The 15628-nt window shown below is 38.6% G+C and overlaps 1 long non-coding RNA gene across 2 annotated transcripts in view; it reads right to left on the bottom strand.

Annotated features, from left to right (window-relative positions):
- Positions 1-6214: 6214 nt before the first annotated feature.
- Positions 6215-15628, bottom strand: part of LOC136015469 (uncharacterized) — a 31868-nt gene continuing 22454 nt past the window's right edge. For both annotated transcript variants that reach the window (XR_010613221.1, XR_010613222.1), the window contains one exon: positions 6215-6404. This is a non-coding gene — a long non-coding RNA (uncharacterized LOC136015469). The remainder of the gene's footprint in view (positions 6405-15628) is intronic.

Genomic DNA, 15628 nt, shown 5'->3' with positions numbered 1-15628 from the left:
GTAGTCTTATGCACTGCTTGCTACATGCACCCTAATGCAAAATTTGGAATTCAAGGTCTGCCTGTTCTACATGTGTTGCATCATAAATGATAATAAACATCGCCAGTGCTGTTGGTAATAGTGTGAGCTGTTCTCCTGAGGTATTTACCGTAGATATTCAAAAAGTGCTATGTGACTTAAGGGCTTGACTTTTATTACGGCCAATATGCTTTACAGGAGAATGACAAGGTGCTTTAGTAGTACACTTTTGAGTGTTTAGTAATTCAACAATGGCTGGCACTGAGCGGCTGTACAGCCCAAGAAAATTACTGAGGTTATAAAAGACACAAAGGAGCGTGTCTTTTATAGCACAATAGCATCTAATGTTATTTTGCAGGTAAGAGGACCTAACTCAGTCATTAATTACATCCTTTCTCTGATTTCATGCAAACAACAAAGCAATGCCTTATAGTCAGGCCACTTTTTCATGCTTTGCCTAAAATCGAACAATCAGGAGCAGCAACAGCTATTTGAAAACCTCCAGGCCTGTTATTCTTCGGCAAAGTCGAAAGATGAATGCAAGCAAGACTTTCATCTTGACCTTTCTGCTTTAAAATATGAATGTAAACAACAATGTGTATTTACATTTTAAATTAAGGAGAAACTAGGATCCACTTAAGAAATATACTTCTTAAATTATTTGTTTCTTGAAATAAGAAACTCAGCAGTTAGATAAACATAGCGTAGCTTCAGGACACAATGCTTTTTTTAAAAGGTACAAATTACATTGTGGTAGAATAAACCTCTAGCAAGATACTTCAAGTGTAAACATAGAGACTTTTGGGCACAGAAAGAAGTAATTAGATAAGTAAGGTGAAAAGGAAATGACAGAGCAAGGTATCTAAAACTGCACATTGGCTTTAGGGACTTGAAAGAATGTCATGTCTGATAGTATCAGAAGTCATACAAAATGCCTGGAGGATGAGAATAAAAGAGTCAGGGTCAGACAAGGAAAGATTTATCCCTATCAAATTATGTGCAAGCAGTAGGAGAACCTGAGCCTTGATAGAAACCAAAGGCTGAAGTAGAAGAGGGATTGCCTGTGTTTACCTGACACTTCTTAAGGCTTTGTACTAGATGCCTGGGTGAGAGGCATTACATAGAAGGGAAACCCAAAAGACTGTCTAGAAAGGAATTCCTGAAAGACAGACTGTAGCAGACAATCTAAAGATCTTCAACGAGGCTAAAGGAAAAGCAAGTGTGTTTTAGAGCTTTGTCACAAGAGTTGTATCTGAAACTCAGCAACACAACTGAGACAAATCCAGCAAAAAGTCTTATTTTTTTGGTTTTGCTTCACAAAGGTATTTGAAATGTCACAAACATTGAAAACCTACTTGGCTTGTAATACGAAAAGCTTCATCTGCTATAACCTTTCAGAATACTAACTTTATTCAGCTAGAAAAACATTCTAGGTGAGTTGTACTGTATTTTCATGCCTGTCTTATTTTGGAGTTATATGAGTACAACAAAACCTTTAAGAATTGCATACCAAGATGTATATTATTTTAAGGTCTTTTACATCTTATGAAAGTTCAAAGAGTTTCAGACTTTTTCACCATCAATATTTCATGCCATTTTAAAATGAAAAATATTTTTAAATAATATAAGTTAAGTATAGGTTTATTCTTTAATTTTGCCATCCACGTTTAATTACAAAATGTAGGGGTTAAGCAAAAAGAATTGTGTTATGCTAGAAGGATTTTACAGACAAATGTTATTTCACAGTTATGGCAAAAATATCTTTTTCTTTATTGTTTGTAATATGTTTTCATGATATGCTTTTTGTGGAGAATAGAGTATTACATGCGTCTGGGTAGGATGGTACTGCCTGCTGAACCGTGGGTCAGGCAAACTGGTCTGAGGAGACAGGGAGATTCAGCCTTACTGTGAGCATCTGAGCAAGAACATCTTCAGGAAAAGCATGAAATCTCAGCAAACAAGGGGCTTGCAAAAGGAGTCAAAGCCAGTAGACTGGTGAGAAAGGCGAAGAGCAGATATACAAACAAAGCCCAGAGGGAGCTGTCATTGAAAGACTGCTGGTCTCAGAAAACACCCAAAGAAAAAGACCTGTCTCTGTCTTCCCATGGGCAGGTGTCTTCTTACTGAGCCACTTTATTCCTTGTATCACTCCACATTTTCTCTAGTGCATAAAAATTTCTCAGAGATTCAAATGCTATTGGTGTTTTCAGAGGAAATACATTAAGAAATAAATCTCCCTTGATACAATAGCTAGCTCAGGGTCTACACCCACAGGTGTAGTTTAAATCCTTTAGTTAAACTTGAAACTCCATAGGAATTATTTTCAAATATAGGTTACCCGAGTATAAGGAAGACATTTAATTTTATATGCACATTTCATGTCCTATCAGGATAATGTTTAGAATTTGAAATAAAATCCTTTTAATCTCATTTATCCATTCCTAAATACATTATTTGAGATGAATTCACATGATTCCAGTGTCTCAGTAGTTCAGTCTATGAAGACTTCTTATACAGGCAAATTCAGGCCAACCCCTGTACCCAACTCCATGCCATTTGACATTAAAACAAATAATGATATTTTCATAAGCATGTCTGAGAGAGAAATAAATCATTACAGATAACTCTTTCTCTCTTCTACTAGACCTCTTTTGTGGTTGCCCACTTCCTTCCCCTTACTAGAACATTACCTAATTCTTACAGTAACTGCTCATGCCATTCATTATATATTAAGTGCCTCCCCATTTTTTATATGTTTCATGCCTAACATAGCCCATCTCTCAGCTCTTAATAAGGTTCTTAGTGAGGTCAGTGAGTGCAGTGAGACGTGAGTCTCTGGTGAGTCAGGAAGGTGCACTGATGTGTGAATTAACTGGCTGCTTTGCCTGTGATCTTCCTGTTGCTCACCTCTTGCTGTTAAGAGTTGAGAAATAATGGAAGGGGTTAATGAAACAGTAACTTGTCCAGGTGGCCAAAACTTCATTGCAGCTTCTGAACATTAAGCGACATCTCAACAGTCAGCAGCAAGAGGGATGAAAGTGAACTGCCCTCATTGCACACCACCTACACTATGGAACCCTGCAGACTGCTGCAGGGCTTGGGTTTCCTTGCAAAATTTATAGAACAGAGGTAGGCTAATGTTGAATGAGAAATACTGTCAAGCCGACATTGCCAAAAAAAAAAAGACAAAGTGGAGAAATGGTAGCAGTGCAACAGCCGAGAAGAAAGGGGCAAAACCAGAGTCTTCTACCAAGTCAACTCACTGCTTCCCACCTTTTCCAAGGCACAGAACTGTCCCAGATGAATTGTTCACACACCTAGCCTCTTTCCTATCACCTACCACAGTTTCAACACATTTGCTTTTATAGAGATAGCAGTTATTCATGGATAGCCTCAGCTTCCTCCCTTCCAAAAAGAAGTCCTTTCACCTCCAGCTAGCAGCTCTTTACACTAACTAAAAGGAAAACTTAGAGATAATTTTATTGCCACCTTACTGTATCCTCAATAAAACCTTGTACTGTCACATGGGAGTTCTGTGATGGGTATCCTGTCATCAGCTTATGCTCAACATGGATGATGCAAAGCTGTTATTTTTTCTTCTAAGACCTTAATTCAAACCTATTTTTCTACCATGAAAGATAACCCCACTCCTTTTCCAATACTGTGATGCCTACAGAAATTCAAAGTATCTTCTGGTACCCTGACAGTCACACTTATCCTTCTGATCAGTGTAATTTTACTGTTTCTTGTACTCCCCCTTGTGTTTATATCCATTCGCTTTCTGTTTCTTCATTTTTATGCTGAATAGTGGTTGGACGGGGGATTAATTGCTTTGTTCCGCATTTGAACAATACAGTTGAAGCAGGGCCTCTGGTTAGTGATTACAGCTCCCAGATGCAATGCCAATATAAATAAATTAACACTCTTAATCATAACATTGGTCACTTCATTCTAGAAGTTGAACAATATCCAAAGACCATATAGTACCTCTGCATTATTTCTGAATTTTGGGGGATATTTATGGGGATAAAGATTTGAAATGTTAGCAGCTTGCGTGCAAACCAACAAATATCCAGGCTGAAACAAGTAACGCAGATCTCCGGTGGATTCATTAATGACAGTACTTGCCAGGCCATCAATCATCCCTTAGTTGAATACATTTTAATCAACATCAATATACTTTTTGTTTCATAAGCAATTACATTGAAACAAAAGCTATATGCTTCACTCTATGGTCTTGTAAGTGAAAGCCTGCCTGGGAATCAGTAGGAAGCATGTCAAGATCATACTTGTCCTAGACAGTTAAAGAAGCTTCTAGGTGCCTGCGTAATTTGTAATCTCTCTAATCAACTATCTATCTCTTTTGGCTCCTAAATTCCTTTGAAAATATGGCTAATACTGGTTGGCTTTGGGCAAATTACCCAACCTTTTTATTTAGATCAGGTTTCTAAGAAATTAAGGCAAAGAAGGGCAGCATATAGTGGGTAAACACAATGTTGAAAAACTGGAGAGAGTCCAGTATAGGGCTACTGAGATAGTCAAAGACTGAGAGCACAAGACCTACGAGGGCAGGTGGAAAGAGTTGGGCTGGTTTAATTTTACAGAAAAGAGAGGAAGAGGTAAGTTAATTATCTGCCTATCACTCATTGAAACGATTACAGAAATTCTGGAGCTAATTCTTACTAGGAAGTGGCAAATGATATAAAAACTGGCACCAACTACAAGTTGTAGTTTAGGAAGTTCACATGGAATACTACAGGGGAAAATATCACTAGAAGGTCAATGCAGTACTCACTCATTTTGACGGAAGAGGCTATGGAGTCTCCGTTCTAGCATGTTTCAGGGCTTGACAAAGACATGACTGACCTGTTCTGATACCCACAGAAAGCAGGGTGTTGGGCTCCAGGCCTTCAGATGTCCCTTACAGACAATACTTGTATGGTTCTGCAATTTCATGACACAATTGTTTGAAAGCATAGAGACACTGGACATTTTGGAAGCAATGTCTTTAAAAAGCATCCCTTTGTACCTTAGTTGATCATCTGTAAAATGATGCCATACCTTCCTGCTTCTCAAGGGGACTCTCTGGATGAATCAGTTGATTAATTGTGTGAAGCTGCTATCTACTACAGTTATGAATGCCAGAGAAATAAATAAATAAATAAATGTGTGACAAAACCCTCCACTGGTCTAAACTGCTATAACTCTAGCGACTGAAACTATTACACTAATTTACTCCAGCTGAGCTACCAGCCCATGATGTTTATTCATCCAAATGAGCAATTGTTACATAGAATTCTGCTCAGCATGAATTATTAAAGTGAGGAATTTTTGTACTCTAAATATTGTCTCTCTAAGAAGTGATATTTGCCTCAATTTAATATCACCATTGGGGAAAATTTAGAGAGCTTTGAAGGACTCTAGAAAGATCTGTGTTTAAAGGACTATCCTTACAGAAGACTAGTTATAGTAATGGACAGCTAAGGACTAAGTAAACATGCATATTTTGTAAGAAGAGAGGCTGTTTGTCACATTCTGTTAAAACTGCAGCAAAAATTAATAACCAATATTTCTAAGCTGTTACATTCCTTCAAAAACATTTCTGTTTTGAAACTGCAATCTCTTATGCAAATCTGAAGGACAAATAAAGGAACCTTACCATACTTAATTGGCCTCTATGTTTGCCTGAAAAAACATTGCATAGTCAAGTAAAGCACTATAATTTTAAACAATTTTCAAACACACTTCCCAGGAGACAGAAGAAAAGTTCCTGAAAAGGTCAGGACTGCAGTCATCAAAGTAGTGGAATCATTGCCTGAAGAGAGGACCATCATTCATAAAGAATGGAAGTGTGCCAGATAAAGATGCTGCTGCCCAAATTTCTTAAACTCTTCCTTAAGAAGAGGGCTGATTTCCTAAGGAGCCGTTAGAGAATTATGCTGTCTCCTTGAAAATGGGGCATCACTCAAGAAATCACTTCCAAAGAAAGAGGAAGTCTTTTCTGAGAAGCCAGGTCAACTTCACAGATAGTCTCGTAGAGAGATTGAACGTGACAAGCATTGTAAAAGATTAAGTAACTCTTTATTGTCAAAGAAAGACAGCTGACTTTTGAAGAAAGAGCAGGTGATTAATTTAATAAGGTAAAAGATACTGCTAGGACCGGTCAGCAACTAATTAAATTGGAGACTAGTGCTCAGGTAAAAGACTGAGCAAAATCCAGTAGATGTAAAAGCATGTACCAGTGAATTAGCCACTGGCAGTTTGAACAAACTTCCATACTGTCATGTACAAATCCCATTTACTAGATGACCTTTGCATGCTGGTACAGTCCAAGAAGCAGGAGGTAACAATGCTTCTATCCATAAGTACCTGTAAGTTGGAACCCCCTGGGGAGAAATAGAAAAAGTTTATTACTATTAAAGAAAAGGCTCTAAGTTCATAGCATAGGATAATAGCATCATTAACAGAGAGAAATGAATGCATAAATACAAACCTCTGTGGCAGTTATAACTCTTCTTCATAGGAGGCTATCTAAGGCAAGACAGCCTTACTCTCTGCAGACCACACAACTCTGTCTTCTTCATACCCCAGTAACACGAAGGGAAAAGCAGAGGGGAGAACGAGCAGAGCATGGCTGTGTTGCTGAACTGGCAAGCCTACTCCGACAACTTCCTTCGGGGCTGCTACGAATGTTTCCACAAGGACAGCTACAGCTGGCCTCACATTCACATTGCCTTTCTAAATCAATGCTGAGTCCAAACCACAGCTGCCCTTAGGGCTTACTGTCCAGTGAACATGCATTCAGCTGGGTTTGCAGCTTTCAGCCCGTGTATCTGGGCCTCACGGACACCAACAAACTGAATACACCAGTGTCTACCACATGCATATATACTCAGTATGACTCCGATTGCCCTTCGGTTCTATAATCCGTTCCTCTGAGTTTTTATAATTTTCCCTACACAAGTCTAACAAATAACATTTTCTGTTGATTTCTAGTACTGTTAGCAAAAATTACTAACATGCATTAACTGTAATACAAACTATTTGCTAGCAGGTACTGCGATGGCTATCCAGATATTGAGAAATGGAGGCTATCTATCTTCTGGGTGCACTGAGTGAGGAAAAGTGTCCTGGGAAAAACAGCATGCAATTATGTGTTTGAAGCTTACCTTAATGTACATGCTGACCTTGGGGCCTGGACTGAAGACTCCCTACTCCTTAAGGTTCAAACCTCAGAAATGCTGAGACATTTGAAGTGAATATTTTGTTGAAGTCAAGAGGAATTTTTAACACATATACCTAGATAGATAGATAGATCTCTTTGTGTCTGTAAATTGATTTAAATTGCCTATAGCAAGCATAGTTGAATTGCTACTTTTGCAACACCATATTAAGCTCAACTTTTGCTGATATTTTAGACAGTGATTCTTCATGTGATCCCAACTGACTATACATGCAATCCACTGACCAAGTCTGACCTTTCAACATAAACCACTGACCAATATTGGACCTAGTCACACCTAAACTCCATCAGGAGTTCAGAAAGCACGGGGATCTACTCTGAACCTCACAACTCAACAGAAGGGTCTTCTTTACCCTTTTGCATGTTCAGTCTCTGTGTAAATCATTCAAAATGGATTCTAACTTGATTTTTCTTTGCATGTTTCATGCATGTATTAATAGGGTGAACCTTGCCATCAAAGTTTCTTAAGTCACACTTCTATAAATTCATATTAAAACTACTATTGCTTATATATTTTTATAGTGTTTCTTTGAGTGACCCTAAACCACTAATTTCATGACAATGAGTCAAGAGGAAAACTATTACATAGTGAAAAAAACCCACATGCAACTTGAACTGAATAACTGATAGCAGTAACAGGTTAGCATCATTCAAGATTTTGTCCATACTAGTACACTGAAGTGTTCCAGGACATAGGCACTGACCCTAAAAGGTGTTCATCTGTACTTTATACTCACAGATTGTTAGAAAAGCCCCTTTTCATTTGGGCAGATTAGTCTTCTCCCAGATCTGCCAGTGGAAAGGGCCATGAGCAGCAACAATCAATTGCCAGAACAGCCACTATGTGCTGAAGCATGAAAGCATGAAACAGTTTAGATGTGGTCAGACAGTACTTGTTGGCTTCACAGCCAGAGCTTGGACCCTAGCTTGCTCAATAGCACGTGCATAGCCTATTAGCTCTTCCTTCACAAGCTGGTTCCACCTCCAGTGACGTTTTCCCCCAACTTTCTCCTCTTTACTCCAGTTCCACCAAGTTTCCTCATCTGGTCTCCCAGTTCATTCCCAGTTTCCCTGTTTACCCATTTGCCTCCAAGCTCACCACCCAGTTTTTTATACAGTGTTAATATCCCAGCTGATAACAGCTGACGTGATGCAAGACTTGAAGCAGTGCTGAACATGTGAGTGCTTCAAGTATGGGAACTTGAAACTCTTGAAGCCCAGTCAGGACTGCTGCCCACAGCTGATGACTCAGTCCTCATCATACATCAGCCCGCAATATTTTCACATGCCACATACCGCATACATTGTAAGCGCATCCTTTGGCAACTGCAATAGCTCATATAGCTCCAGCAGTCTTCTAATCATAAATCAAAATAAACCTACTTCTTAACAAGCTATTTGTTTAGTGGCCAGCAGACCAAGCATTATTTGCTGCAGAAGATCAGGAATAAATGCACATTTACAAACCTGACAGTTTTCAGTTTTTGACATCACAAGTTTTCAAATCAAAATGGGGAAAAAACACAGAATACACTGTGGTGTTTTAATTCAGGACTGCTGTAATATTGAAAGTATCATCCTCGTTTGTGCTGAAGCTGCTTTCATTAAAAAATTAACAGCTAGAGGAGCTGTACGGTGAACAGAGTTGTATTTTCTCTGATACGGAAGGCAGGACCACAGTTCTCATATGAGACAGTGAGCCCATGTTCACATGTGCTCCTGTGAATGACAGTTGAAAGTTTGATGCATTTGCACACAAGATGATGAAAATGTTATGCATTATAATCTGAAAATAATGTAAAAGTGCAAGTTTATTTAATTTTCTCAGTCTACCCTTGTTTTTTTAATCAGAGTTGAAAAGAGTCATGTGTGCCTGTCTACCTGTTTTATAATGCGTTAAATATTTCTTGCCAGGTTTTGTAATATTTCTCACTTATTTTATGAAAGTTTAGAAAGCTTAGAAAATGGATGAACAGTGAAATAAGATTTGTATTTCATCATAAATGAAGAAGTATTTCAGTACAGCCACCATTTTAAGCTATTGGGATACCACTGTTACTTCTTTGGATAAAAGGATTTTTTTTGGTTTGTTTTCTGGGTTATCAGAGGCTCTGGTAATAGATATAACATTTTTCTGAGTACAGAAAGCAGCAGAGAAACATCTCTATCTACTCCTAGAGGAGGCCAATATGACAAGGAGTAGCTGATGTGTCACAGTGGGGACAAAAAGGAATTACTACATAAAACTCTGTCTCTATAAATGTAACTTCCAATAAAGACTAGATGGGTTATGCAGAGTGCTGTCTTCATCTCAGAGGGATTCATAGGAACAAGTCAGATACCAGCATTGTAAATGACTCTTTTGCAACTGCAACAGCTACCACAGCTCTGACAATAACTTGCGTTTTAGGTTTTAAAGTAATTTTTATTGGTAGATGAAGCACAGGCCAGGAAAGCTCTATTTTCATTTTCTCTCTTCAAAAAGCACCGAGGGATCTTTTAATTTCCACTTGAATAATCACTAAAAACAGGCACAAGTCTGGTTTTGGCTTTTTTCTAGTGCCTTTTTTAAGTAGGTCATTTTCTCAGATGGCTTTTGAAAACTGTTATCTGAAGCATGTCCTGATAACATAGCTGATGCCAATTATGCACTCACTGCCCTCTCCTCAGCAATTCTGTTCATTTATGAATTTGTTCTAAAGTGGCTAATACATTGTGCCCTTAACGCCTGAGAGCTGCAGCAGTGGTCTGCAAACTGCTGAATGTTATATTTCACTCTATTCAAAATCCCCTTCTTCAGCTGAGGCACCATCTGGGCCACCCACCATATCTGGGTTTGAGAACTCCCTCAAGATCAAGAACAGAGGATTTCTAACAAGGAGGTGACAGATGAATTTAAAAAAAAATAACAAAAAATAACACCTACACAAATCCCTCCATTTATCTTAAGGACCTGTGAGAAATAAACACAATGCATGCAACAGGCAAAGATGACAGGTTTTGGCACTGACACATCCCAAAGAGCTAGAGAATGTCAGACCAGCACATACAGCAACCCTAGGCTGCAGCATTCAGAGAGAAGGGCACTGTGATTGGTACCTAATATAGCAAGAGGAAAAGACAACAGAGGACCAGGAAAGAGAAGGACATTCTTTCCCTGTTCTCTTAAAAACTGACCAGAAATGCAATAAACTTTGAAATAAAACATTTTAGCTAGCATGAATGACAGCTGCCACCCTTTAAAAACTGATAGCTGCTAGGTAAAATGACCACAGAAGTTATGTCAAATAAGCCATTTTGAAGTTAGAGAACAAAAGTTATCCCACAGGACATCATCAATCTCAATGATATTAGCACAGAGACCAGCCCAAGCAGTAGTAGACACTGGCAGGATCCAGTCATGCTTGACCCAGCAGTGGCAGTTGGTTTTACAGAAGCATCTGTCTTGTTCATGTCATCCAAGTCTCTAGTACCAGCCACCAGTCATGAGGTGACAAGAGTAACACTGGTCAAGTTTGAAAGTTTTTCTCCTTCCCTCTGAAGAAGAATGTCAGAAGCAGAATAGACTTCCAGATTGTCAAATTTTATAAGTTTGTTTTGTTGCAAAATATATATGACATATACTTATTCTGGAAAACTGAGGGCATTAAAGCAGTAGCTATAAAGGTGGTTCCTTGTTTCTAATAGGTCTTGCTCAAAACAGCCTATGAGAAACCTCCATCCACTGAAAAATGAGCTGATCAGAGATAGTAATCTCTGATCAGAGTTTGCTTGTACCTGATGAAGGGTATTAATAAGTTGGCCTTCACATACTGATAAGAGACCTTTTAGACTATGCTCACTTGGAGGAAAGCAGTGAGGTGCCTCTGTAGGAGATCATATGCATCGATGCCAGGGTATGCACCGAGGCTGGTATCCTGAAATCTGTCGTCTTGGACATACTGTCACATTACCACACCTATTTTTCATCCTTCTGCTAGCTTCTTTGGTGCAAGATGTAGAACTACTGCACTGAGTTCTGCTATGCAGTGCTGGCCTATCCTTAGATGCTCTGGTCTCAGACCAACAAGGGCCTTGTAAGTAAGGATTAGGATGTTGAACTTGACTTAATACTATGAGAAGCCTCTAGGACCAACAGTGATAACGTGTTACTGAATACATGTACCACAATGCTATATCAATAAGAAGTTTTTAAATGCTGATGGTGAAATATTGTAATACCATAGGTAACATTCAGTAGACAACAAAGGATTATTTCAGAAGGCCTGATCACCTCCACTCAGATGGGACAAATGGTTCCAGTCACCCAGGCACAGCAGAAAGCATAAATTACGGACACAAACATCATTACCAAGGTCTATCAGGAGAGAATAGTCATAGGAGGAAACAAATGGGCTGTGACATTCACATATTATATACAAAACCTGACAGTAAAGAAAGTGAACTCAGCTGGGGAACCACTACTAAACAGATTTAAGTTTGATTTATCAGCATAGCAACTGATAACACTACCTTCTCTTCCTGTTTCTCGAGAACAGTTCTGCCTACGTTTTCACTTTGTTTTGTGTGGACCTTTCAGTATTCTATATCTGTTCATATTTCAGAAAATTCTTAAGAAAGCACATCTAATCCCCATGTACACCAAGATAACTAATGGAACATGGCATTTACCTAGAAGAATTTAGTGCTTTTGAAAGGAAAACACCTGCTTTTCCCCCTTTTCGTATATTTACGCAGATAATAACACATGAATGTAAGAAGACTCGGTATACTCTCTCAAATAGAGAGTAAAAAATAACACCACAGAAACATGTAAATTTATGTCAGCACCTAAATAATGAATTGTGTCAAAATAATAAATCAATTTTAGTTTTTATAAATTACAACAGATGTGATTTAAAATGTCTCTCCCTTGAAGTACTAAAGGGATTGCTATAATTAATCATCTGAAATCACATACATCATTTGTAAGCTTGTTGAAGTCAAACAAACCACCATACAGATTTACTGATCATTTCCCAAAGGATTATAGCCTATTTTAAACAGCTACACTGTTTGCATTTAAGAGTTGCCACACTTGACTCCAGAGATAATCTTTCAGGGGAGAGGGTGAATCCATTACTATATGTTGTGTTTGTTACACATCCAAAGCTACCAGTGCAGGCACAGTACCTCACGTTCTGCATTCAGGTGCAGAGGTATAAATCTGACACTACCATTAAAATCCATACAGTTATTATGAATTTACATTAGTGGAAGCAGGATCTGGTCACAGTGTATACTCCTTTTCATTAAAACTCTAAAGCATTTTGAAAGCCCTCAGGTAAGGAGTATAGAAAGAAACGTAAAGTATATTAACAGTTATTGCTGTGTACACTTTCATACATAGCAAGTCTAAGCCACAAAGGACTATAGAAATAGAAGTCTGGAGCCTCTGAGAGACACAGTACAACTCAGGTCAGTGCTGGGGAATGGAAACACACTCTGTATTCCCACACCTGCTCTAAAATATACCGTGCGTCTAGCTCAGCTTTGACTCCCTCTGTGAACACCTAGACTGGAGCTGAAATTCTGGTAGTCCTGCACCAATGTAAAGCTTATGGTGACTGACTTGTGATCTCAAAGGTGTGCACATTGACAGCTACTGATAGGGCCTCAGGTTTTATGTTTATTCAAATTGGCATGAATATTCAAGAGCATCAGATTTACTGAGCATAGAGAAACACGCTCTAAATTGTTTCATCCCTCCTATGATCTTCCCATCCTAGAGCAGTGGAGCCACATACAGGTCACTAAAGCATGCCCAGATAAAGGCTGGATGTCTCCTCTGCAGAGGCAGCTCCCTCATGAGTCCACACAAGTGAGTGAGCAGCTGCAGCGATAACTGCACTTGGGGTTGCACAAGTGCAGATACCGAAATCTTTCCTGTCATGTCACTTCACATCTGACACAGAATCATAGAATCACAGAGTGGTTTGGGTTGGAAGATCATCTGGTTCCAGCCTCCCTATCATGGGCAGGTACCGTACATAACTGTTCCCTGCAATTTCTTAGTGATGAACATGAATCATGTTTTCTTGCCAGAGTAACTGGATGAATGGAATCCTAATCATCTTTACTTTCTATCTTGCTTTTCCCTTTACTTCTGTTTCTTACTTTTCTTCTGTAGGAGTCACCATCCCTCTCATCATGAAGGTTATCCCACCCTCTCCACTGGTAATTTCAGGATTTTGTCATCCCTTTTTTCCAGCTGCTTCCCAGAGCTGCCAGATAGGGTGGCTTCGTCACTCATCTGTAGATCCCTTGTCAGTTTGAATGGACTCCAGCAGTCACTCCAGCTCTCTATATCACATTGCTAAGCAACACACTTATTGGAAGGGCATTATTATTATTATTATTATTATTATTATTTGGAGAGGTAAACTTTTTGTTACAGTGCAACCATTTAAACATACTTTCATGACATAATTACCTTCAGCTCAAAATACAGAAAAATGTTGCTCAGGGGAGTGAAGGAGCAAAGCAAATGAGTCCTGCTGTGGTGCAGAGATAATGTGACATTTGTCTGCATGGGTACTGCTATACAAAAAAAAAAACCCTGACAGGTATAACAACACAGCTTTATGTTTTGTGACTGAAAAAGCTTTGCATACAGAGCCTCATCCTGATACTAAGTCTTCACATTCTTTGCCAAGTGACTGGAGGGAGGGAAATTAAAATTAGTCTTAGTTGGAAGCTAAGCTAACAGTGGGAATATTAATGTTCCAATTAAAAAAGAGGAATCTTGTACACCCAGCGAAGCCTCTCTGTAGACCAAGTCCTTGACAGTAGAATAAAAGCAAGTTGTAATAGATGGGTACTAAAGAGATTTTTTAGTATTACTTATTTTTTGAATGTTGTTAGATCTAACCAGTAGCTCTATTTTAAATAAGGTAATTTTACTACAAAATTATTTATATTGGGGAAAGCTTGCAAGACAAAGGGTTGCGAGCTGGGAGCCAGGATTTTAATCCTGATCCTTCAGAGGCTTTCTGTGTAACCTTAGATAAGTCATTTATCCTCTGTGCTCAATGCTCCTGATACAAATTTTAGGTGTTTCCTTCCTACCTCCTAGGATTCACCACAGTACAGTCAATTAGCCCTTCAAAATCTGGAGCTCTTTTGGTGGAAGATGTTACATAAATATAAAGTAATATTCTAAAGGGATTAGAACTTCCCACAAAAAATATTCTCTGGCTGGTACAAAGCGTTTTTGCTCTCCACTTGAGAGATTAATTTTGTAACCATTTCTGCCCTCCCCCCCCCCAAGTGTATGACTGAAATATTCAAAGTACATACATGAATTCTGTACTTATGAGATGCCAGTTTGAAAGGTACAAAGATGGAAGCAATCTAACCACAGGAGAGATCCAAATTTAGTGTTAAAAAGGCACAAAGTCAGTTATTATGCCTAACAGACAATGTCGCTCTTAATCTTGACACAGTACGTTTTCCTCCCGGTGCTTGTATAGTTATCTCTATTAATCCAGACATTCAGACACTTGCCTCATTTGAAGGTAAATAGTCTTACATATCTCTAAGGGTCTGTTTCTCTGCTTAGATTTAGGCGTGTAAGAAGGAGGAAGGATGAAGCAGATTACAGTCTGTCAAATAGGATTTATTTCGTCTATGAATAAAATATATTTCTACAAATACTGAAGGAAGTCCCTTGCTCTAAAAAGTTAGAAGTCCAGGAAAAAGAGCAATAATAAATGATGCAAAAGATTTGCTTATATTCTGGGCTTCACTCCTCCCAAAATTAGTTTGCTGAGGCTTAACAAAATTATCAGCAGGAAAGTAAGCCAAAAGAAGAGGTTCAATATTTAGTAAATTAATGTATTCAATTCAGCAGGATCTTATGACTTTCACCATATGCACTAGGGAAAAAGAATTAGGACAAACCATTTTTATCCCTTTGGGCTCAAGAACATTTGCAGAAATCTATTGAGTTTCAACAGAGAAGTCCCAAAGGACTAGATAAAGGAATCTTTAAAAAGAGGGGGATGGAGTGTGCGGGGGAAGGATCCAGAGAATTACACAGCAGTTGACTTCAATTCCCAGAAAGATTCTGGAACAAACTCTTAAACAATCAATTCAAAAGCAGCAGAAGACAGTAAGATGATAAAGGACAACCCATTTGAGTGTGTTAAGAACTGATGATGTCAAACCAATGTAATGTCCTCGTCTGCCAATATAATTGGCATAATGGATTAAAGGGAAGTAGTAGATATAATGTATCTTGACTTAACAAGGATTCAGAAACTGTCATGAGACATTCTTCAAAAATGGCTGAAGAAATATTACATAAATGCATTGTTCTTACACCAT

This window comes from Lathamus discolor, chromosome 5 (genome assembly GCF_037157495.1).
Source record: "Lathamus discolor isolate bLatDis1 chromosome 5, bLatDis1.hap1, whole genome shotgun sequence".
NCBI classification, from domain to species: domain Eukaryota; kingdom Metazoa; phylum Chordata; class Aves; order Psittaciformes; family Psittacidae; genus Lathamus; species Lathamus discolor.
Note: the sequence above shows the minus strand (reverse complement) of the source record. Positions and strands in the feature narration are given on the sequence as shown.